The following is a 25,136-nucleotide window of genomic DNA, read 5'->3' on the forward strand; positions in this document are numbered from 1 at the left end:
CAATAATATCTTGATTTCTAGTCTACTAAGTCAAGTTTCGGATAGGTTAGAATTATATTTGAGTATTAGAGATTACCCTTGAAGACTGAAGATCGACGAAGACATTTGAAGAACTTTTGTATCAGGTATGTGAAGACTGAACTATTCTATTTTACTCACTATACCATCAATCTATCTATTAAGACTATGTCGTATGACTCATAGTAGATTCACAAAGAAGATGTTTCGAGCCAAGCTTATCTTGTGAAAAATGTCGAAATATGATTTAGCGATTAGATGTTCAAAGGTCCTTAATAATATTAGTTCTATGAATTAATTTGTAGATCAATTGAAAATTTCCTATGTAAATGATTATATCACTTGGGAATGTTTCAAGCATCATAAGTGAGAAATATGAACTTACTGAAATTTCTACTCAGGGTATATTGGCGAACCAGATCACAAACCGTAGATATCTGAGATATAGAAATACAGAAAGGTTGGCAAACCAGTTCGCAAACCACAAGTTCAGTTGGGAACAATTCACGAACCCGGTTGGTGTACCGTGATGAACTGAATTTTATAAGTTGGATTAAAGGCTAGCAGTTGGCGATCCTGGTTCACGAACTGTGGCCAACTAAGTTCGGTAGTCTAGTAGGGTTGGAAAACTCGGTTCACAAACCGTAGCACCCTGAATCGTGAATAATCCCTACGGTTGGCAAACCATTGTACCAATTGTCCCGATAATATTTAGCAGATGCTTAAAGACTTATTATTTCAATATGTTTAGCATTGCTATAACTCTCTTAAGCACTTCTAAAACTTCATTGATTACATAAGCACTTATATGTTTGTATCATGATTAATTTCTTAGGTGTTTAAATGAACATCAAATAGTTTTCAGTTTTTTTTGCTAACTTTCCAAACCGAACAGTCATTATACACAGTTCGGTAACTGAACCTATGTTCATAGTCTTGTGTAGTTTGAAATCTTAATTACAAAAAAACATAATCAAGAGTTACTGTTAAATCTCATTAAAAATGTAAAAGGAAAGGAAAGGAAAGGTCTTAAAGACGATGAGATAGAACTTGACCAAACTTTATATGTCGGATTCAACTTTCTCAAAAGATTCAATATAAAAAAAAGAAAAATTACTCAAAAGGATATGCAAATAATTGAAACCTTAGTCATCTTTACTCAAATTGGATTCCAAACACGCATAATCCATTATTAAACACTAGTTTTATCTTAGAATTGATATCTATAATATTTTCTTAACACCATATGTATATTTGATTATGTTTCCATGAAAACATATAATGCTTGCACTAAGAAAACGGAAAAAGTTGAGATTCCAATGAGTGGACAAAGTAGTTGTTGTTTTGTTTTTTCATTGAAAAAGTTAAGGTCATTATGAGTGGATTTTTTTTAACTGTTTATAGATTGGTGCGATTCTGAGGAGGAAATCACTGCCATCACCATAACAATCCAAAAGAAAAATGAAGAGAAGAAAGAAAAATAGAGACAGCCTGACACTCTCTTTGTAAGTACAGTTATGATATTGCAACTCTGTTTGGCTCAGCTTGGGAAACACAGTTTGACCTAAGACACTCGCCGATTTACTGAAACCTCAAATGCTTCCAATCCATGCACATATGAAGCCTTCTTCAACCAAAGCTAGCTAACATCTTGTAGTATACAGTAATGTGAGCCGGGTGATACCGGCTTCACTTGGTCGAGTAATTGGTGTTTCAGAGAACTATAAGATAGTGGGTCACTGACGATAAACTAATGAATTAGTTATATTAACGATAGAGTTAGGAGGGACTTAAAGCAAAAAGACATTGTCAATGTTGTCCAGCACCAATAATTCTCAGACTAGTATTTGAGTTTCACTTGTTAACTTTATATAAGCCCCTCTAAGAATCAAAACGTACTCACTCTTGATGTTTTTAGATCTCATTGGATCTGAAATTTACACATCCAAGTACAAGATTTTTTCCTTCTCAAAGAGAATGGAGTTTGTCTGGCAGGAATCTATGCATGGGTCTTGAGAAGCACGGAATTTGGAGCGAGGATAGCTAACTCCTTCCTCCAAATTCCTCAGTTTGCTATGGTTAAGCCAGTCATTTTCATCTACTTTCAGTGCGTTTCTAAGTGCACTGGAGTTACAATTTCGGCTATTTTATAGCGAACCGGCAAGTCACAGTTCGGCAATGGGTATTCGGCTATGGGTCTTTCCAGTTTCCATTATTTTTTTCTTCCTTTTTGTTTGCTTTCCATTACTGAATGTGGTTTGTTCCTCCATGATTTTCTTGTGTGTGGTGAAGTGTGAGCATAATTATCTAGTTTATTTTCATTACAATTCTGTATCTTTGAGTTGGTTCCTTGCTCAGCTACTACTACCTCAGGACCGCGTTTTCATGACAGAAGTAACGCTAAAACATTGGTCCTCCATGACATTAAAATGAAGAATCTCTATTAATTTCTTTCTTTTGATCGATATGGAATCTCTATTTGTTGATGAAGAAAAACTTAGCGTTCATAAACTATGACTCCCTAGCTTTCAGTAGATACTTAAATGAGTCGCAACAAACAGAGTAAAATGTGGTGAGGAGTGATCAAAGAACTTCAACAGTGTCATACTACTAAACAGTAAACAGTACATTAACCAAGTCATGGTAAGTAGACAGACAATCGTTAACAAAACTATTACGAAATTTGCCGTGGAGTTGTTCTTGGTCAGATTTTCCAAGAACTTATACCTGCTTTTAAGAGAGAAGCATAAAGCAACTCATTCCATGTGTCTGGTACACCAATGACTGCAATCCTGAGACATTTCAGCTGCAACCTTTTCTTCGGATGCATTATATTCTTTTCGATAAATCGAAGGGTGTGCATCCTTTCGATAGTCTGTGAGCTTATTGATATTTAGATATAAAACAGGTGTATGCATCCGTTGTAACACGCTTTCCAGTACTTCCATCTTTGTAGGGTACTTCTCTAAGTAAGTTTCGTTCAAAATTGGCTCAGTTTCTTTGTGGCATTGCCGGCCTAATTGCCAAAAATAGGACACATTTTAACGTGTCTTTCAAAAATATGGGAAACGTAAATTAATACACGAATATGATTTCTGTACCATTTTTATCCCTAACAAATTATTTTATTACATTTTTGTCCTAAAAATTAGTGGACTTTTATTCTTTTGTTATTTTTTTTAGATATTATCGTGGATAAATAAATTGGTTAAGACTAGTGCTTTCGTGCGTAAGGAAGGTAAAGCGAATGGGATCAAAACTATACTTAGTAATGTAAATGAAAGGTATATAGTTAAAATATTAACTAATTATTTTTTGTAAAAAGGTGTTTATTGATTTTTTTTCCCGATGTATAGCTTTTGATTTTTGTGTATCTACGTCTATAAAAGTTGATTGTGTTGTATCTAACTTTTCTTGCACTTTTAATCAAATCATAATTTTTTTTAGCAAAATAATTAATAAAAAATAAACAAAATATTTTGTATCGTTAAGGTCCACGTTCGAAAGTCCGAACCTCTAATTGGACCTTTTGAGATTACTCTAAAGCACTATAATTGGAATTTATTTTAAAAAAATTAGGTCAAAAAGGTCTGGATTTTTTCTTGCTAAAGTCTGGACTTTTTAAAAATTCCAAATATGGGTCACCACGTAAGAGCCACATAAGTTCAGGAAGGTCTGGACAATCAGGCCTAGAGTCCGGACCTTAGATGCCAGATAAGCACCACGTGGGCTTAGGAAGGTCCTCACCTTTCAAACAAACGTTTGGACCACACCATGTACGTCATCAATCCGGTACTATTATTTTTAGGAAAATTTCTTGATTGGTCCTAAGCCCATAAGGTTATTTATAGCAGGGTCCAACTAGATTTTACTCTTATTCTAAGGTCCAAAGTTATTTGAAAACATGGAAATGACTAATATACCCCACTGTTTAAGTACGTGTGAAATAACATACTTCTACCAAATCGGGATTTTATTTATCTGGAGGTCCAAATTTAATTAAGACATATAAAGGACCATAGATTTGAGTACATAACTGCTACACTGTTTATAAATTTGAGTACATATTTGCTACACTACTTAGGAATCTGAGTACTCCTCAATTCACTTTACTTTATTGCAGCACCAGCACCTCTGCAGTCAACCATTCACCACTGCCTTCAGCTCCATATTCTCAGTAATCTTCTATCTTGCTGCATCACAATCTTCTTAGCTTAAACCACAACTGCAACAGCTACATCAACACCATTGTCATTTCAATTCAGCTGCAACACAGACTTGTTCTTCTTCCTTATTTAAACAGCACTACCACCTTCATAAACCCATTGAGACGAACATCTCATCCACTGATTTTGTTCACAGTAATCACCACCTACAATTCCTCCTCTATCTCATATGTATCTCCAGTTTACATCAGCAACCCAACCTTCTATGTTCCTCTAAATCCATTTGCAGCACACCTTCTATCAAACACACATCACAACCAATTTGTAACTTCATCAAGACCACCACCAATTTCACAAGCTGATAGACGCATTTATGTGTCTAATATATCTCAATTGTATATAGTGTTAGTGCTCGATTCTATACTTATTTGGTTATTTTATTTATTTGTAGGTGTTTTTAGAAGAATAAGGTTTTGCGGCGAAATTGGCTGAAAATGCGGCGTTTGGACCTCCGTTGATAGAGTACCGGAAGCACCTCATAAATACCCCGGAGGAACCCCGAAAAAGTGCGGAAAATGTCCCAGAAAACTCACTATACGAACCCTCGATTTTGGATAAGGGGTAACCTAATAACTAAGGGGTGACCCATTTCCAGGCAGCTTCTAAAGGGACACCGGAGCTGGATAGGGGGCATCTCTTCTTCACATTTCAAACTCAAGATTTTGGCGGGAAAGGACTTTGCAGCGGAACTGATATTAGGGTTCGATTTTATGGACGAATTAGAAGTAGATTCAATTGCTGGATTTGTTACGAATGGGCTATAATTAACTAAACAGGCCTGGTGAGGTTGCTGGACGGGATCAAATTTGGCTAGGAGCCGAGTTTGGAAGTAAACAGGACGTTGAGTTATTATCGGCTTTTCTGGAGAAAATAATCAAGGAAGTTACGTGTGAAAGTGCAGTCAATATTCTCCTAATATTCGTACACATCAATATGGAAAGTTAAGAGTAACTCAGCGCGTAAGGAAGAGGAAAAATAGCAGATATTCGTGACCTGTAGTTGAAGAGAAGACCGAGACTCGAGGGAAAGGAAAAAGGAAGATAAACTCAGATTTAATCGAGTTATTTGGACCCTGTTGTGTATATAAAGGCTAGGGGGAAGTGATAGAAAAGGGAATTAAGAGTTTTGGGGTCACTTGGAACGCAGAGAAACGAAGAACAGAAATCATACCTGCTGCTGCTCGAGGAGGAAGACGAAGAAGGAAGAACGGACTCGCGGAGTCTGTCGTTTTTCCACAGTACTTACAGCGAAATCAAACTGTCGTTTCTCTACAGCATATCATTATTATCGTATATAAACAGCATCATCTGTTTTGTAACAGCGACGCTGTAACACTTCTACAGTGTTGCGAATTTCTGTTTCATCTTATTTCTTCAATAAAAACACCTATTCAGCCATGAGTGATTATTTTGTGTGTGTTTTTACCATGAAGAGCTAAACCCCATTAGCCGAGACGACGGAGGAAGCCATTGATCCATATTGATTGGTATAATTCTAATTTTATTATTAATTGCAATATTATTATTTGATTATTTGCATGGAATTGAATTTGAAATACTAGTTTTTATTGAATAGTTGTGAATTATTTTGATGAAGCATGCTGGGTTTTAAAAAATTTTGATGTTTTATACTTTGTGATTACAATTATTACTTCAAAAATATATTTGAGGCAAATATTAGAATTATTTTTAAAGATAGAATTGCATGAATATTATTTAGAGTTTACTATTTAATTGGTCAATGGTGGAATCCTAGTCTTGGTATTTTCTCTAAAGGTTTGAACTATTTTATTTATTTTCCTGTTTAATTTAAATCTAGAAAAATTGTTTTCTTCACAAGTCTGAAAAGACCCCTTTTTACCACTACAACTACAATCACTATTTGAAATCCATCAAATTTTTGGCGCCGCCGACGCGGACCTGTGTTTAGTTAGCATTTTTTTTAGATTTATTATTATTATTTTATTTATTTTTTATTTATTTGTTCTTCTTTACGTTTCTGGTTTTTTGTCTTTTTCTTTCAGATTCTTGAAGTTGGAGCGAAAGAAATTTTTTCCAAAGTTTTTGGTGGAAATTTAAAGACTTGGAGTAAAAGGCAAAGCAAAAGGAGCAAAAGAAGAAGAATTTTATTTTATTTTTTTTGATAAAAAGAGAGAAAAAAAAAGAGACATTTTTATTTTTGTAATTTTTTTTTAGACTTTCTTTTCTTTTGTATTTTTTTTATGGACTTTGGACATTAATTTTTGGACATTTTTATTTTTATTTTTATTTTTATACCCTACGGAAGGGTACCCTTAAATACAAACTGTGTGCATGGAAGGACGGCGATTACGATATCGTCTCGGCCCCTCGAGTTCGTACATGACATAGGAGTCGTGGCCCGAGTCAACTTCAACGGTTCATCCCCCGTCTGGTACGGGAGGTAAGTCCAATCGAAACACTCGCGAATCTCCTGCAAGCGGGCTACTGTATTCCTTAAGGTGATAATTGTTTGAGGACGAACCGGACTGTTTTTATATTCCTAGTAAAGGGCAAGGCCTGGCCTAAACAAGATAAGGGTTCGGATTTCATCACCGCTCCCTTCTTGCCCGCCTTAGGAAAACGAAACCTAAAGCGAACCTAAGCCTAAAATTTGGAATAGAAAGAGACCTATAGGGTATCGAGCTTAACAGGACAATCATTCGAAAAATATTGGTTACTCTTTTAAGCACACCTCGAAGTTCTTGACGGTTTCTGCGAGTTGAATGCATGACTGCGCCGCATTGGATCGGTGAGGTTTTGGGTATCAAAGCTCCACTGAGCTTCCCTCGCCTCGATTCAACTTGCTTTAACTCGGATTGATTCCAGAGGGGTTTGCTTAAATTGTAATGAATTCCCTTTCGAAGGATTAGAAGCTGGTCTAGAAACAATCTAAGTGCAGCCATCATGCTTGTTGTTTGCTAGAAATCTTTAGTTTTGCTGTGGTAAAGTCGAGTCATCCTGTTGTGTGATTGCTAGAACCTTCCTGTTAGGATTTTTATTTCTCTTTGAATTCTTTTTAGTGTATGCCCGATTTTGTTAATAGGGCTTGGAAAAGAGATACTCTAGGTCGATTGATTAGCGAAAAACCTAGTAGTTCTTCTGATTTAAGCAGGGAGCTCGAAGACTCTTCTTTGGAGAGCCCTGTTTTTGGAAACTTCAGTTTTGAGAATTTATCTCTCAGTGATAAAAGTACCCCTAGTACTCCAGTTGTGCCAACGATGGAAACTTTGAAAGATTACATGTTCCCAACTAGGACCAACCGAGCTTCATGCATTAAATTGCCAGCCACTACGGCTAATTTTGAGATAAAACCTAGTATTCTTAAGATGATCCCTATATTCTTAGGAAAAGATGATGAGAACCCTTATTTCCATATCAGGGACTTTGAGGAAATCTGTGGGACAATTAGGATAAAGGACCTTACCGATGAAGTCTTGTAACTTAAAATGTTTCCTTTTTCCTTGAGAGATAAAGCCAAGACCTGGATGAACAACCTACCATATGAATCCATTGAAACATGGAAGGAACTTATTGCTGCTTTCTATATGAAATTCTACCCTAAGCATAAAACTGCAGCTGTTAGGCAGAAAATTAGTGCTAGTGTGCAACAAGAGGGAGAGTCTCTTTATAGGTTTTTAGAGCGATTCAATGATCTCCTATCTCAGTGTCCTCACCATGGATTTGATAATATGAAACTCGTACAGATTATTTATGATGGTTTAGACTATTCGACCAAATCCATGGTTGAGTCTATGTGCGCTGGTGAGTTCACTAGTAAAAATGCTGATGATGCTTTTACCTTCTTAGGAGCTATCGCTGAAAAATCCCAACAGTGGGAATCTTGTGTTGAACCCCCTAAAAGACTCTTGGTCAATAGAAGTAGCACCAATATGGTAGATACGAATTTTGCGTCAGATGCTAAGTTTGCTGCTTTGTTCAGAAGGTTAGAAGCTTTGGAAATGGGTCAGTCTAAAAATAGGTCCCTTGTTGAACCTAATAGAGCCTCTCAAGTATCTAGTTGTGGAATAGAGACCGATAATTCATTTTGGGAAGGTCAAGTTAGTGAAGAACAAGCCCATGCTGTCTACAACAATGCTAGGTTTGAGAACCGTAAGAAGTTTGACCCATACTCAGAAACCTACAACCCTGGTTGGAGAAACCATCCTAATTTCTCTTGGTCTAAGGGACAGAGTCAAGTCCAGTCTAGCAATTCTCAGCCTCCCCCAGGTTTTGGTTTAAAAAATTCTCCAGGTCAAACCCAGTTTCAGAACACTTCTGAGAAAAAGATCTCTACCTTAGAGGAAGCTATCACTATGTTAGTAAGTTACCCTGACATGCTATCAAAGAACCACATGAGCTTTCAACAAGAAACTAGGCAGGAATTGAAGAATACTTCCCAGAGTCTTTCCAAGTTAGAACTTCAAGTAGGACAAATAACTAAGTTTATAAGTGAGAGAGAAAATGGAAGGTTCCCTAGTCATACTGATCCTAACCCCAAAGGAGAGAAATCATACAATCATGTGAATGTTGTCACAACCCTAAGGAGTGGAAAGAAAGTTGACAACAAGGTTTCCATGCCTGATAGTGATCATGCTGTAGTTCACCCTGCTGAGCCAGAAAATGAGGAGACTGATAGAGTCTCTAAAGAGACCAATGAGGGTCATGTTAAGCCCGGCTTTGTTCCCAGAGCCCCGTTTTCCCAGCTGCTAGTTCCGACTAAGAGGGAGTCCAACTTTAATGATATATTGGAGGTTTTTAAGCAGGTTAATATCAACCTTCCATTATTAGATGCAATTAGGCAGATTCCCTCTTATGCCAAGTTCCTTAAGGACTTGTGTACGCGAAAGCGTAAGCTCAGTGTCCAGAAGAAAGCCTTCATAGCTAGTCATGTGAGTTCTATTATTCAGAATACCACTACTCCTAAGTATAAAGACCCAGAGAACCAAATACCAGTGATTTTAGGTCGCCCGTTTTAGCCACGTCTAATGCGATCATAAACTGTTGAAATGGTATTATGAATCTATCTTTTGGTAATATGACTATTGAGTTGAATATTTTTAATGTCAATAAGCTACATTCTGAGCTAGATGACACGTGCATTGAAGAGGTCAACATGATAGGAACCTTAGTTCCGAAGTCTGTACCAAACACCGAATCGGAAGATCCATTAGAGAGTTGTCTAGCCCGTTTTAGCATGGATTTTGACGATGATAGCAACATTGAACAAGTAAATGCTCTGTTGGATTCTATTCCTATGTTAGATACTGATAGATGGAAATCTAGGTTTGAACCATTAATAGCTACCGAATCTACCTTAAGCCCTTATTTCGAAGAGCCTAAAGATCCTCCTAAGTTGGACCCCAATTATGCATTTGTAGGCCCATCTAATATTTTGCCTATAACTTCCGATTTGGATAGTGATCATGATATTAGGCCAATAACTGTGCTTCAACACAATAAGGAAACTCTAGGGATGACCATAGAGGATATGAAACATATAAGTCCTATAGCTAGTATACCTCAAAAGAATTTAGAGGATGAACCACCTGATTATAACTCAGAGAAAGCAATTGACCTTTTTCAGGAACCGGATGGTCTAGAAATTAGGAATATTGTGACTAGTTTATATAGAGACACCCAAAACTCTAAGTTTGGGGGTAGTGAACTAGAAGAAGCTCTATAGTATTTTAAATACTCTCCGGGTCCGGAAATTCAAGCCATAGTTAAAGGTCTTACGGAGAACAGTGATTACCCTAAATTTGGGGGTAGAGATTGTCAATTATCCCCAGTAGAAGTCCCTAACTTGGGACTCAATCCTAGTGCATCTGAGGTATCGCTTGAGTCTATTCAGACTCCACAACCTGATCCGCCTGATACTGTCCAGGAGAAAATCCATATGTTAGAGACCCGTTTTTCGGATGAATCTGTCTGCCGAGACACTCATATGAAGCCCAAGTGGGCACCTCAGATAAATCCAGTTGTCTTGCGAGAAACTTTAGATCAGGTTGTGCTCTATATGCTCATTTTTCTGATCTTGAGCATTTGTCTCCTATTCGTGGCAGTTCTATTTGGTCTTATGGACCCACAATTGTTTCGACTATTGGTATACGACTTTGGAAGGTGAAAATTCTTTTAGAGGTATTTGATGTCTAGCTAATGACTATAAATTTAGCATTTACTGGGAGGCTCCCGCGTTCATGTGATACGGTAATATCCTTCCTTATTTCTTTTCCCTCCAGTGGTTATAGTTTCTCCTTGTTCATGCTTTTAATTTCATCTTTAGAACATTGAGGACAATGTTAGATTTAAGTTTAGGGGTATGGGAGAAACTTTTGTGTTGCACTTTTGAAACTTCTAGCATCACATGGTATCCGGTTAGCTAAGTTTACATACTGTTTCTCACCGAAAAGATAGAAATTGGAATGCTACAGATAACAACTTATTGAGACATTAGAGAAAAATACATTGAGATCCTTGAAATTCAGGAGAGAACTTGTTCTTTTTAGAGGGTAACCGTGATGGACCTAACCATACATGATGGAAAGGAAAGTAGGTCAGGAAATGCCAGAAAGACAAAGCAACCTCACAATGTAGTCTTAGTTACTGGATTGCGTCTCTCTCTCAGTAGAAACTTATCATCATCAACAAGCGGAGCGACATCAAAATCTATGAAGAAAGTGAAGACGTTTTAGGTTTAAAAGCAACAATAGAAGAGAATAATTCAAAAATCAAAGTTGAAGTTATAAGAGCAAATGATATAAGTTGTTAGAATCCATGATACCAAGACATGACAAGTTGCGAAGATCCAAGTTTTGAAAGTCCTTCTCTCATGGCCATGTAAATTTTTGTCTTGTAATTTTTTTTTATTTTAGCAAAAAAAAAAAAAAAATGAAAAAAATAATAATAATGAAACATCATTACGTTCTTTTTGTTCAATAAGGCCATAGGGAAGAAGAATTTATAAGTCAAGCAAGAAATCGAAGAGAAGAGTTAATTGTCAAGGTTCTATGAGGTTCGAGAGTTTATCATCAACAGTTGAAGACCGAAGAAGGCGTTGTTTCTACTGGGCTCTGTGAGAGAGTCGAAGAAAGATGCATTTTGGTTGCTTTGTTAGTCTGCTTTCAATCTGGCACAAGATCATCTTTCTATCACTGGTTTAACTCATCACACGTAATTAGTCCAGCTGTATAGCAGATGTCCCTCTCATTTTTATCTCTCTCCTAATCTTATCCAGCTGTAAAGCAGCGGACGCATCTTACAATGTTTATCTAGATGTATAGCGGATATCTCTTTATCTAGCAGTCGTGTGGATGTGTCTCCCCTTTTCTTCAGTTAGCTTTAGAGCTGACACCTGTAATTTCTCTGGCATTCTAGTTACTTGGAGATAGGTTGATAATATGTATGTCCTCATAGCTCTTTGGATACTTGTGACCAATTAGGAGTAAAGGTTTTGTGGGCATATCTCTAGTAAGCCCTCCCGAGACTATAACTCGGCCACTAGGGCCACCTAGGGGTTTAAAGGCTTATTGCATACGCTAAATGCAATCGACGATGCCTGCGACAGTGAGTTAGGATTTTTTTTTGTAGTTTTGATTTGCTCGGGACTAGCAAATAATAAGTTTGGGGGTATTTGATAGACGCATTTATGTGTCTAATATATCTCAATTATATATAGTGTTAGTGCTCGATTCTATACTTATTTGGTTATTTTATTTATTTGTAGGTGTTTTTAGAAGAATAAGGTTTTGCGGCGAAATTGGCTGAAAATGCGGCGTTTGGACCTCCGTTGATAGAGTACCGGAAGCACCTCAGAAATACCCCGGAGGAACCCCGAAAAAGTGCGGAAAATGTCCCAGAAAACTTACTATACGAACCCTCGATTTTGGATAAGGGGTAACCTAATTACTAAGGGGTGACCCATTTCCAAGCAGCTTCTAAAGGGACATCGGAGCTGGATAGGGGGCATCTCTTCTTCACATTTCAAACTCAAGATTTTGGCGGGAAAGGACTTTGCAGCGGAACTGATATTAGGGTTCGATTTTATGGACGAATTAGAAGTAGATTCAACTGCTGGATTTGTTACGAATGGGCTATAATTAACTAAACAGGCCTGGTGAGGTTGCTGGACGGGATCAAATTTGGCTAGGAGCCGAGTTTGGAAGTAAACAGGACGTTGAGTTATTATCGGCTTTTCTGGAGAAAATAATCAAGGAAGTTACGTGTGAAAGTGCAGTCAATATTCTCCTAATATTCGTACACATCAATATGGAAAGTTAAGAGTAACTCAGCGCGTAAGGAAGAGGAAAAATAGCAGATATTCGTGACCTGTAGTTGAAGAGAAGACCGAGACTCGAGGGAAATGAAAAAGGGAGATAAACTCAGATTTAATCGAGTTATTTGGACCCTGTTGTGTATATAAAGGCTGGGGGGAAGTGATAGAAAAAGGAATTAAGAGTTTTGGGGTCACTTGGAACGCAGAGAAACGAAGAACAGAAATCATACCTGCTGCTGCTGCTGCTGCTCGAGGAGGAAGACGAAGAAGGAAGAACGGACTCGCAGAGTCTGTCGTTTTTCCACAGTACTTACAGCGAAATCAAACTGTCGTTTCTCTACAGCATATCATTATTATCGTATATAAACAGCATCATATGTTTTGTAACAGCGACGCTGTAACACTTCTACAGCGTTGCGAATTTCTGTTTCATCTTATTTCTTCAATAAAAACACCTATTCAGCCATGAGTGATTATTTTGTGTGTGTTTTTACCATGAAGAGCTAAACCCCATTAGCCGAGACGACGGAGGAAGCCATTGATCCATATTGATTGGTATAATTCTAATTTTATTATTAATTGCAATATTATTATTTGATTATTTGCATGGAATTGAATTTGAAATATTAGTTTTTATTGAATAGTTGTGAATTATTTTGATGAAGCATGCTGGGTTTTAAAAACTTTTGATGTTTTATACTTTGTGATTACAATTATTACTTCAAAAATATATTTGAGGCAAATATTAGAATTATTTTTAAAGATAGAATTGCATGAATATTATTTAGAGTTTACTATTTAATTGGTCAATGGTGGAATCCTAGTCTTGGTATTTTCTCTAAAGGTTTGAACTATTTTATTTATTTGCCTGTTTAATTTAAATCTAGAAAAATTGTTTTCTTCACAAGTCTGAAAAGACCCCTTTTTACCACTACAACTACAATCACTATTTGAAATCCATCACAAGCTTGCAAATCTGAACCAACAACAACTCTTGTTCCTATCATTCAAAATCTGTCATTTCTTGCAATAAGTTCTGAACTGCAGCTCCAGATCATCTCCATATCCAATTCCAGTACTGAATCAAACGCAACAAAGAGCATCTATTTCAGTATTTCATATACGTACTGAATCAAACATAACAAGGAGCACTTCCTATCAGTATGCGATATATGTACTGAAGATTCATGAACTACAAATCAACAGTATGACAACAACAAGTGACAGATGTATGAAAAATAAGAGATTCGAAAGACATATTACAGTATTTCACATAAGTACTGAAGGGTAAGACTAAAAAAGGAGCAAAAACACAGCAAATAGCACTTCCTATCAGTATTATACATACATACTCATGGATCGAACCAAAAAAATTGGAAAAACTTCAAATAAAACAAAATTAGAAGAGTTTTGTATCAGTACGCCATATATGTACTGTCAATTCATATACGAAAAACAACTTTAACAAACCTAAAAACCATAAAAGCGTCAATCAAATCGATTTGATTATCAGAATACAATCAAAAAAAACAAATCAATAGAAGAAAAATCGAACAAAATAATCAAACAAGATGATTAGAAAGCATACCTGGAAACAGAAAACAAATATTCTCCTCGTAAATCATAACGATGCACCATCTTGTTCTTCTTCATTCAAAATAAGCTAGGTTTCTGTCAATACAGGATATACGTACTGTTGTTTCATACAAAAAAACAAATCTAAAAACAATAAAATGGAACTAGTATGATCAAATCTAATAACGAAATGAACCAAAAACGTGATTATTCATATAGATCTAGTAAATAATCAAGAAATCAAACATGGAGATCAAAATCTTAATCAAACACCACAACGATTAGACCAAAAAAAAAACAGTTTGTATCAGTATGCCACATATATACTGCTGATTCATGAACTAAAAAATAATTGTATGTAAAGAATCTATCAAAATAACATAATCGAGAGAGTCTTATTTCAGCATCGAAGATATATACTTATGAATCAAACAACAACAAGTGATAAACTAAGAACAAAACAGAATCAAAAGCAATTTGTATCAGTATGCAACATATGTACTGTTGGATAATACCCCTGAAACAACAAACAAGCACGATTTTGATAAATAAAGAAGCGAAAACAACAAGATAATCAAATCGAAAGTTCAAATATGTTAAAAACATCATAATCTAACCAAAAATTGAATAATTACGATCAAGATTCATAAAAAACAAACCAAAACAAAAATAAACGCAAAAAACAAACAAAAAACGAAACAATAAAGTGAAAACGTAATCAAAACGACCCGATCTTCACAGATTCAGTTGAAAAAAAACAAACAAGAACAGCAAAAAGAGATATTACATAACATACCTTTAAATCTTCAAAGAGATCTTCAAAAAAACTCTAGCTCGTAATCCAAAAGAAGGAGCAAAAATTGAGCAGAAGTAGAAAAGAGGAGGAGACGGAACTCAGATTTGGAAAAAATGGTGATTTTTAAAAAAAAAAAATATATATGTACTATCAGGGAATGGGTAGTTTGGGTATTTTTAAAAGTGGATTATGACATCCCCACATGTACCGGACCAGGGGATAAAAAATTTGATCAAATTTCCTCTTTTTCTTTTTATTATGGACCTCTAATTACTGGGCTTTAGTGGGTGGACCTGCCATTAACTAAGACTACCATAATAATACCTTTTGGTAATTCCTACTTAATTTATTTAACCTTACATCTCTATGCACCTCTTTTTCCTCTACCCCAAGGTCCACAAAAGTTTCTTAATTTTTCATTTTCCCTTTGGACCTCTCCTTCCTCGTAGAAGTATATCACAGCAGCCTACCCCTTCATCACCTCATCCCTCCTCATCTTATTCTTCTTGTGTTATTCTCCTTCTTCATATCATATGATGTTTGTCTAAGGCGACACCATCAAAGTTAGGTGTTCGATAACAAGTTCAATTTTGTTTGTCCATGGGTTTGTTCGGCAATTTGTCTTCCGAATTTCTTACCAGTACCATTATCCGATCACTTTCATTGTGCCAAATTCATTTCCGGTATGTACACAGGAAATTCAAACAGCTTAGTTATTTCCCTTTTCCTAATTTTTTAATTGCTTGATTAGGTTTGAAAAAGTAAAGACTAAAATTATAATTAATCTTCTCAGTTCCCGAATGTCTTTCATTTTTTTGTTTTGTTTCTTTCTTTCTTTGGGGATCTTCTTTCACGTTTTGGGACTACTTGTTTTGATCAATTATGATTTTTTCTGTTAAATGAAAAGAAAACATTATTGCTCATTTATTGTTTGATAAAATGCTTCAAGGAAGCATTTCTGTTTTCCTTAAATTAGATTTCAGTTTTTTTGGAGTTTAAAGAGATTTTGATCCACGGGTTTTATTCTATTTAAGGTTTTAGTAATGGGTCTTCGTAAGAGTTAAAAAAGAAAATTGAGTGCAGGTATATGGAACTAACAATGAGATAATAATTCACAAAATTGGTTAAAAAGACCAAAATCAACAATTCCTGGGTAAAATGGACAGTTAGATTTTGATATTGTTTAAATGGACAAAAATGTAAAAATAGGCAGGATGTAACCAGTTTCATTGTGCCCATTTTCAAATATTTTTCTTATTTTTAATTTACACAGGATGTATCCAGTTTCATCCTTGCTATTTTTTAAATTTAAGCTAGGATGAAACCAGTTTCATCCTTACTATTTTTTTTTCTGGCCATTTCACCCAAACTATTTTTTACTCGTCCTCTTGAACCGTGATTTAAAAATATTTGGACAAATGACCCATTTTCCGATAATAATTTCGGTAGAAGTTCCCTCGTTAAGTTGCGACAACATGTAACTATAATTTACCAGGTACTGATATGATTCATCAGGGGAACCCCTTATCAGCTCTATGCCGCGCTTGCAACCACTTTATGCCTTCCGGTAATTGATTACCACATCGTAATTTGTTTGGGAGTTCCTATATGTATCCCACAAAATACTAACGGTACCCGTTTATCTGTGCATCCACAAAACTAATCATCATACCCCATCAAAAACATTTGTTTTGCATACCCCTGATAAACTACCAAAATTTATTCGTTTCACGACTATTTTGAGTAAGAAATAAAGACATTAGGCTTTCGAATCTTTATCTTCTTCTAACCAGTGTTGTTAAGGTTCCTCGCGCGGGAGATTTATCTTTTAACTTTGATTAAAACCTCCCTTTATTTCGTTTAACAAAATCCATCGTCATAAGACTCCCTTTAGAATTTTTCTTTTTATTGATTAATTAAAACTCTGTGATTAAATCTAAATTGTCAAATATAATTTGGAGATCAAGTTTCGACCGAAAAAAGCTTCTTATTCTTGCTGTTAGGTGGTGTAGTTATGGAGATTGTTGAAGACCTTGGAAGGAGAGATATGATAAGTGATTTTTTTCCCATTTGCACCTGAAATCAGTAACTAGTCAAAAACGAAATGATATGGGAATTATCCACCGTTGTTGTTCAAAAGTAAAACACTAGGATTCAGTACTAAATTCCCATTGCTTTATTCTTCAAATTTAAATATTATTTTCTCTCCATATGTATGATTTTGATTTCTTGTTTTACTGTTAATTTTTGACATTATGATGAAAAACTTGAGTTACTAATGCTATTATCGTATAATTCAGTGAAATTCAAGCAATATATTTTGAAGAAATCTTTTGGAGAGATTCTCATTTATAAGGAATAATTTTAACAGGTTTATATATGGTTACAAAATTATATCTAACAAAATATAGATTCCACTTAGTTGAAGATGTAATCGAGTAGGTTTCGATTAATCGGAGATGTCATGAAGTATATTTTGGTCCACATTGATAGTAGATTTTAGACTTTATCTGTAGATTCTGATTAATCGAAGATACCATCAGATACATTTTGGTTGACATTTAGATTTAAAGTATAAAGTTCGGTTATATATATATATATATATATATATATCTTGAAGTGTATATGGTCTATATTAACAAATTTAGACCTTCATCATAGATTCTAGTAAGTTGAAGATGTAGTCGAGTAGGTTTCGGTTGAATCTCATACTTCAAGTATCAATATCATGAAGTATATTTTGGTCCACATTAGTAGATTTAGACTTTATCCGTAGATTCTGATTAATCTAAGATACCATCAAACACATTTTGTTTGACATTTAGAGTTCAAGTATAAAGTCCGGTTATATATATATATATATTGAAGTGTATATGTCTATATTAACAAATTTAGACCTTCGTCATAGATTCTAGTTAGTCGAAGATGTAATCGAGTAGGTTTCTCTTTAAATTCAGAATTCAAGTATCGATGTCATGAAGTATATTTTGGTTGACATTTAGAGTTCAAGTATAAAGTTTGGTTATATATATATCTTGAATGTATATGTCTATATTAACAAATTTAGACCTTCGTCATAGATTCTAGTTAGTTGAAGATGTAATCGAGTAGGTTTATCTTCATATCCAGAATTCAAGTATCGATGTCATGAAGTATATTTTGGTACATTTAGAGTTCAAATATAAGTTCGGTCATATATATCTTAAAGTGTATATGTCTATATTAACAAATTTAGACCTTCATCATAGATTCTAGTTAGTCGAAGATGTAATCGAGTAGGTTTCAGTTGAAATTCAGAATTCAAGTATGAATATCATGAAGTATATTTTGGTCCACATAAGTAGATTTGGACTTTCAAAATAGATTTTAATTAGTCGAAGATGTGATCAAGTATATTTTACTAAGTCAAAATCTTTACCAGAGCTCTAAACCAATTATATTATCCTTACTAAGCTTTTATACTAAGTCAAAATCTTTATATGAACCCTAAATCTACCTTCAACGGATTTTGAAATTTTGTTTAATCAAATGACAATGAAAAATATCAAAATTATTACTTATTGTTCTAATTCGTTCTTATATATTATATTTGAGTTTATTAATCTTTAGTTAGATGTAGGTCAAAAATACAATTTTAGAAGAGTGTTTAATTTCTAACGTCAGAATCTTGTTATTATCTTATTGGATACTCCTTGCACAAGTTTCTAATCCTTAGACTTCCAGTAAGAATTATGATTGACCGTGGTGATTTGAAAATTACTTCTTGATGATACATGCAACTTAATTCAATAATATCCTTTCAACACTTTCATAATCCTAAATACAGTCATGGACGAGTGTTTGATATCTGTAAGAATCATGTTTTAAGAAAGTTCATCATCGAAAACTCGTGCTTTATTATTTACCATGATAAGTTATCGAAGTCAGTCATAATTGCAATAGTTAGATGAAAGTTCAATCTCTAATAATGTCAAAATCTCATTCATATAAGTTCATCTTTGGAACTCAATTTTTTTTATTTACCGGATACTCCACATTATTTCACATATCCATTTTGATTATTCGGATTCACCATCGCACCGGAGGTTGATCATAAAACTCATTGCACTTGTTCGTTTTAGCACAACGTAGTCCACACATGCTTCTCACATACTTATGTCAATCCGTATGAGAGTCCAAGATCAAATCTCCGCCATTCATAAATTTTCTCAATCCCTATGACTATCCTTATCTATTGTCCAAATAAAAATCGATACAAAACCCTAAAAATTTTCCATCCTGACTTTTTCTTTTTCTCTTTGTCTCTGTTCTGCTCTCTAATCCTCGGCCTCTACCAAAACCCTAAACTGCAACCAGCTTCTTGAGTTAAAGGGTGATCTTTTTCATGATTTTTCTTACTCTTTCTTTTCATGCACCGTTTTTCTTTTCTTAGGGTTTATCTTCTCTCACTTTTTCTCAATAATTCAAGATTTGCGAAACTTCATTTTTAAGGATTTTAATAAGATTAATGACTATGAAGATCTGGTAAACAATATATTTTTCTTGGTGACAGAGTTTTGCCTATTTTTTCAGAATTCTAAACAATCTATTGGACTGGGGTTTAGTTTGGGTTTATGTTGGTATTTTTTTCTAGGACATGTTTCTGTTCATTTGCAATTTCTTATCCTAAGCTCAGTTAAACTGAAAACCCCTTCAATTTCATGAAAAGATCAATGGTGGATTTGTGTTGTACTTAATTTTAAAGTTTAACTTTCAGTTTTTCGGTGAATCAGGTGAAGCATTAGTATTGGTAAAGTTATAGGATGTAAGAACAATCCCATCGTTGATTTGGTGTAGTGCAATGCTATTTCAATTTGATACCGATGAATGTGTATATCAAAAACTGTAAAATATGATATCACGAATTTAAAGAAAATAACTTCACTTATATATGTTCGAATAAAATCAGTAATTTTGATGAAAGAATAATGAAGAACTTTCTTAAGTATTGAAAACAGAATTGGCAATTTTATAGGCAATTCAGCAATTTAAAACAGATGGAAACTAATTTTCTTTGGAACCGGTTTTAGTTTACAGAATTGATAACCAGTATGCGTGTTGCATGGAGACAACTGGTCAATACCTATCCAGGCAGACTGACCCAAAATACTACTCAAGGATCCAACATTCCATACCACTAATCACATGAAACCTGCACAAACAATTAACACATTATCTTAGATGAGACCATCTAAGGTAAAAGAAAAGAGATATTATTCAGTGCTTGTGCCATTCACCTCTATGAATTGTTTCTTGAACAACTGCAAAGATATTTCACAACGAAATCGAGGAGTTTTACTTTGTTCGATTTTCTGGAAAGCAATATCCCTAATCATGTATTCAATAAACTTGATGGCAAAGACACCACAAGAGGACCAACAACTATATACTCGAAATGTCTGTCCAGTAAACTTATGTTTATTTAAAAAGAAAAAAAAAAGATAACAACTAAACAAGGAAATAAACAAACATGAATTTCATGTATATAGTTACCCTTCTTTTTGTTGAGTAACATTATTGCAAAATACATAATTCCATTCAGCAGAACCCGTCACACCTCTCAAATACTCAAGAAGAAGCCAAAATTCCTTGTAAGTGTTGGTACTCTTACCAGAGGACGTGGTATCATGGAATCGTAAATTGTAATTTTCCTTTCTACCATTTCAATGCTGAGAGCTACCCAGTGAGTCTTCTTAACATTAACTACACCATATACTTTAGAAACCTCATCCCAAGTTCGAAGACGAGCGTCATCATATTTTGGAGCTTTTCCAAGTCTAATTTTTTCCATCGCTCTGTCGTTCTTGTTCTCAAGAGTTTTATGTTCCACAATAACGAGGTTAAGTAATAATGCATTAATACAAAAAGTAAGAAATGTTACCCGAGGTGACTATTGTACACAACCATACTTGCATATACGTTCCGAAGTATGTCCAGGTATGACTTGCCCCAGTAAAGTACTTAGGCTTATGCAACAGGTACAATGTTTTGTTAATAATTTGCAGGAGGACCCTAAAGCGATAAGTTCACCCATCCCTAAATTTTTTCTCATTATTTAATTTCACCGGCAATATCAAAATGATGCAATTTACTTACCTCATCACCTGGCCACCCAGATGGATCCAGTAGTCTAGATAAGTCTCCACAGTTCACTAATGACCTACCATTATCATTATAGAGTAATTCGTAATCTTTTCGTAACCATGCCTGTATATTTGGGGGTGGATATATGTCCTCCAAATCACCGTAGCATTGATAAAAATTTATGCAGAAGTCATTATACTCATTATTGTACGAGCACATAATCAAATAGAACATAATAATTTTCCAACTATTTACCTTTCCTTCACCATGGCATTGAATCTTTATGATTTCTTGGAACCTCTTCAGGAATATCCATAACTTGGCACCTATGACAATAGTTTTGGGTTAGTAATGATCTGAAGAATAATAGTTCTGGTTATAAAACAACGTAATGCATTATAGTCGACATACAACAACGCTATTCATTTTTGTAAGAAATTAGGCAGTCGTAAATTTAAACTACACTCCTTCTTAAAGCATGGTAGTACTCCAGTACGTAGTCCAGTTTCAAATATAACTCCCATCACTATTACCCATGAACTGACCATCCAATTGAAACAAACGATTACCCAACTTGGTACTATCACTTATCACCATATGAGTCAAACAGAAAAGTAATTTTATAATCATTTAAAAACTAAAATCATCAAAAGCAAAACTAAAAGATCAATTAACAACAATAATGGCAAAATCAATTGAAACAAAAACAGAAAAATATTGAAAATGAAATCACTGAAAAAGAGTGAAAATGCTACAAACATAATTAACATACATAGAACAACTTCAGAAAATTGAAAAAGACACAAGTATAAATTGCAGTGCATCAAAATGAGTTTTCCAGAACTTTAAAGTAACAGTGGAATTTCAAATACAGAATTCACAGGGACATTTTCTCAAACAGTTAGCAGACTTAGTTTTCAAACACCAATCAAAACTGAAAGTAAATCCATCTCCGTACCTCAATAAACCCTAGATTTCGAACACCAAAAAATATATTTTAAACCCTAGATTCAAACCATACAAATCAGTAAACCCTAGTTTCGAAACAACAAGTATTAAAGAATCGTACCTCAAATCGGGTTAGCCGTAACGAGAGAAACTTGATAATTCTACACAAATTACTTGAGATTTTGATCTCCTTTTTCTTCAACTGATCTGCTTGATTAACCAAGCAATTTTAGAAGTTTGTAACGGCTGGGGCTTCCGGAATGAGTTCCCTCTTACCGTTTAAACAATATCTCATCCAACGAGGCAGCTAACTCATCCAACGAGGCAGCTGACTGGAATATACCCTAAATGTGACTATGCACCTTAAACGTGACAATGCACAAAAAGTCAGGACCTTAATGGTATCACCGTAAATAATTACTAACATTTACCTATATTAGTCCATAAAACCTATATTTGTGTAATAATTTATAAAGCCAATATTTTTGGAAGAAATTTTCAAAAAAGCTTTATTTTCGATAATTAAAACCTACTACACCTACCCCTACACTACTACTACAAACACCAATCTTTTTCCTCTCATTCTTTCTAGAGAATCAATTGCGTTTAATCTTCCACAAAAAGAAAAACTCAATCAAAGAGTTCATCATCATTTTTTAACAATACCTCCCTGAATTGCATAGTTGAGGTCACTAGTTCAAGTCCCTAAGCAGACCCTATGGAAAAAAAATTACAAAATGCATGAAAAAATGTTTTACATTGGGATATTGCAACAGCTAGGTTTCCATCTCCATTTCAAGAAGTCATAATCTGGTCTTCCATTAAGATGACAATCAAAATCTTTATCAATATAAGGACAAGAACTCACTGGATAATAAGTAGTATTTTCTTCATCAAACTTAACCCATTTCCCCTCAAAAATATCACAATTACTTAAATCATCCACATCACCGTATCTTGGAAATTTATCCTTCTCAACAAACATTATTCTATGGGTTCTCTCTGAAACCCTTTTTTCTGTATCATCATCTCCAGCTATATTGATATTTTGATTAGTTAAAACAAAAACACTTGAATTTTTCTCATGGGTTTTGTCTGAAACTGATAAATCACCACTTGTATGAACGAAAAAGATTGAGTTTTCGTCCTTCTCAGTGAGATTTAATTCATGCGGACTTTGTAAATTCAATTCTATATAATTTGTTTTCTATTCAGTAGTTTCAGTTGAATTGTGCAATTCTGAAGAATGGGCAGTTGTTGAAAATAAAAATGGCCATGAAGAATTTGAATAATTATTAATAATGGTTCCATCAAAATCTGTAAATGGGTTATTCGAGAAAAAATAATAAAAATAAAGACTGAAATTGCAACACCAATACAAAAAACAGAAATTACTTTTCTTTTTAAAGATAAAACAGAACAGAATTTCTCTAATAATCCAGATTTCTTCGAGCCCATGACTATGAGAAATGGAGAAAGAGTTTGATTTTTATGATTATTACATTATTTTGCTGAGTACAATGGTGAAAGAGAGTGAAGAAATGAGAAATGTGTTTTTCCGGAGAAATCGAAGAAAGTGTGAGGATCCCATAAACATTTTATGTTTTTGAAAATTGGAATCAACGGAAGCGGGAAATTTACAGAAGTTGCAGTGGTTCCCCTATTTTGTTCGTGGAAACGGCTGCACTAGGCGTAAATACGAAATTAACATTTTTATTAATGGAGTTTGAAATTAATTTCGGTTTATATAAAATAAAAATAATCTGGGCCTTCGCCCTAGTAATTACGGTTCCCGTAGCAATTATGGAAATTTTTCGTTAATGTCCCAAATTTATTTTTGCGTTTGACATTTTATTCAACCCTATTTTTTTAATTTATTTATATAATTTAATTGAAATAAAGAATTACAACTCAGAAGGACAAACATCCGGTAGGAAATTAGTTGGAAGCCTAGTAACAAGCTGAGCTCCAACCTCCTTTTGAATGACCAAAAGTCTAGCAACAAGCCTAGCAATAGCCTTGCTTTTATTATTCAACCCTTTTTTTTTTATCTTGGTGATAAATACCTTTATTCATTAAATAAAATAGTATTTTACACGAAACTAGTCGGAAGCCTAGCAACAAGCTGGGCTCCAACACCCTTCTGAACGGAAATTGTTATTCTACGAAATAAAAAACTGCCTACAAGAACATTAGCATCAATGCTGGCTAAACAATTATTTCGTTATAGCTATTTTTTTTTATTTTTTTTTTTATAAACAAGCAACCTTTTCATTAATGGGATTTTTAAAGTTACAATGAATTTAAGATCGAAAATAAGAGAATACAAAGTAACAACAAGAACATACCGTAAGAGTACAACACCGAAAATCCGACAAGAGAAAGAAAAGGATTGTCGGAGTAAGACAAATACAAGTATGAATAAGATCCGATTAAATCGGAAGAAGGATGGTTTTTCTAGGAATTAAATTCCAACCATTTAGTTTGTTTCTCTTCTTTAGAAAGAAATACTCCCAACGTAGGAATGATTTGCTCAAATCTCTTGTAAATATTGATGAAGCTTTCGTCGTCAAAAAGACCACCGATGAAGATTTCGTCGCCGGATAAGTTGATGATGAAGATTCCGATGAAGATTTTTTCGCGCGAAGACAACAAAGATGGAGATTTCGTCGTTGGAAAGCATCACTATTGATCTTAGAACCCAACCCAAAATCGCCATTAAAGCGAAGATAAACCTCAAAAGAGTAGATAAAACCACCAAAACAATGTAGATAAGTAGAAAACATAATAAAAACTAAACTAATCTACTAACTAACCTAGAAAGCAAGGAGTAATGAAGAAATCTGCTCAGATGTAGTCCAAAAATGGACTAGATCTGATCAGAGAAGGATTGTTTTTGATGGTTTTGTTGGAGAAAAAGAAGGAGTGAGAGAGAGGAGAGAGAGCTTCGGCATAAATAACATCAACCACTCTTTCGTTCTAGATGTTGAGCAGTGACAACGAAAATTATCGCTTGCAACTTGTCTATTGGAGTTGTATGACCATTATTAAAGGCAGTGATGGAATGGAGGTAGCTGGGGTGCTCTACTGCTGCAAGCAATGTCAGGATTTTTATGGAATCACTGACAACCACGGAATAACATGATCTTGACATATTA

This window comes from Papaver somniferum, chromosome 10 (assembly GCF_003573695.1).
Source record: "Papaver somniferum cultivar HN1 chromosome 10, ASM357369v1, whole genome shotgun sequence".
Taxonomy (NCBI): Eukaryota; Viridiplantae; Streptophyta; class Magnoliopsida; order Ranunculales; family Papaveraceae; genus Papaver; species Papaver somniferum.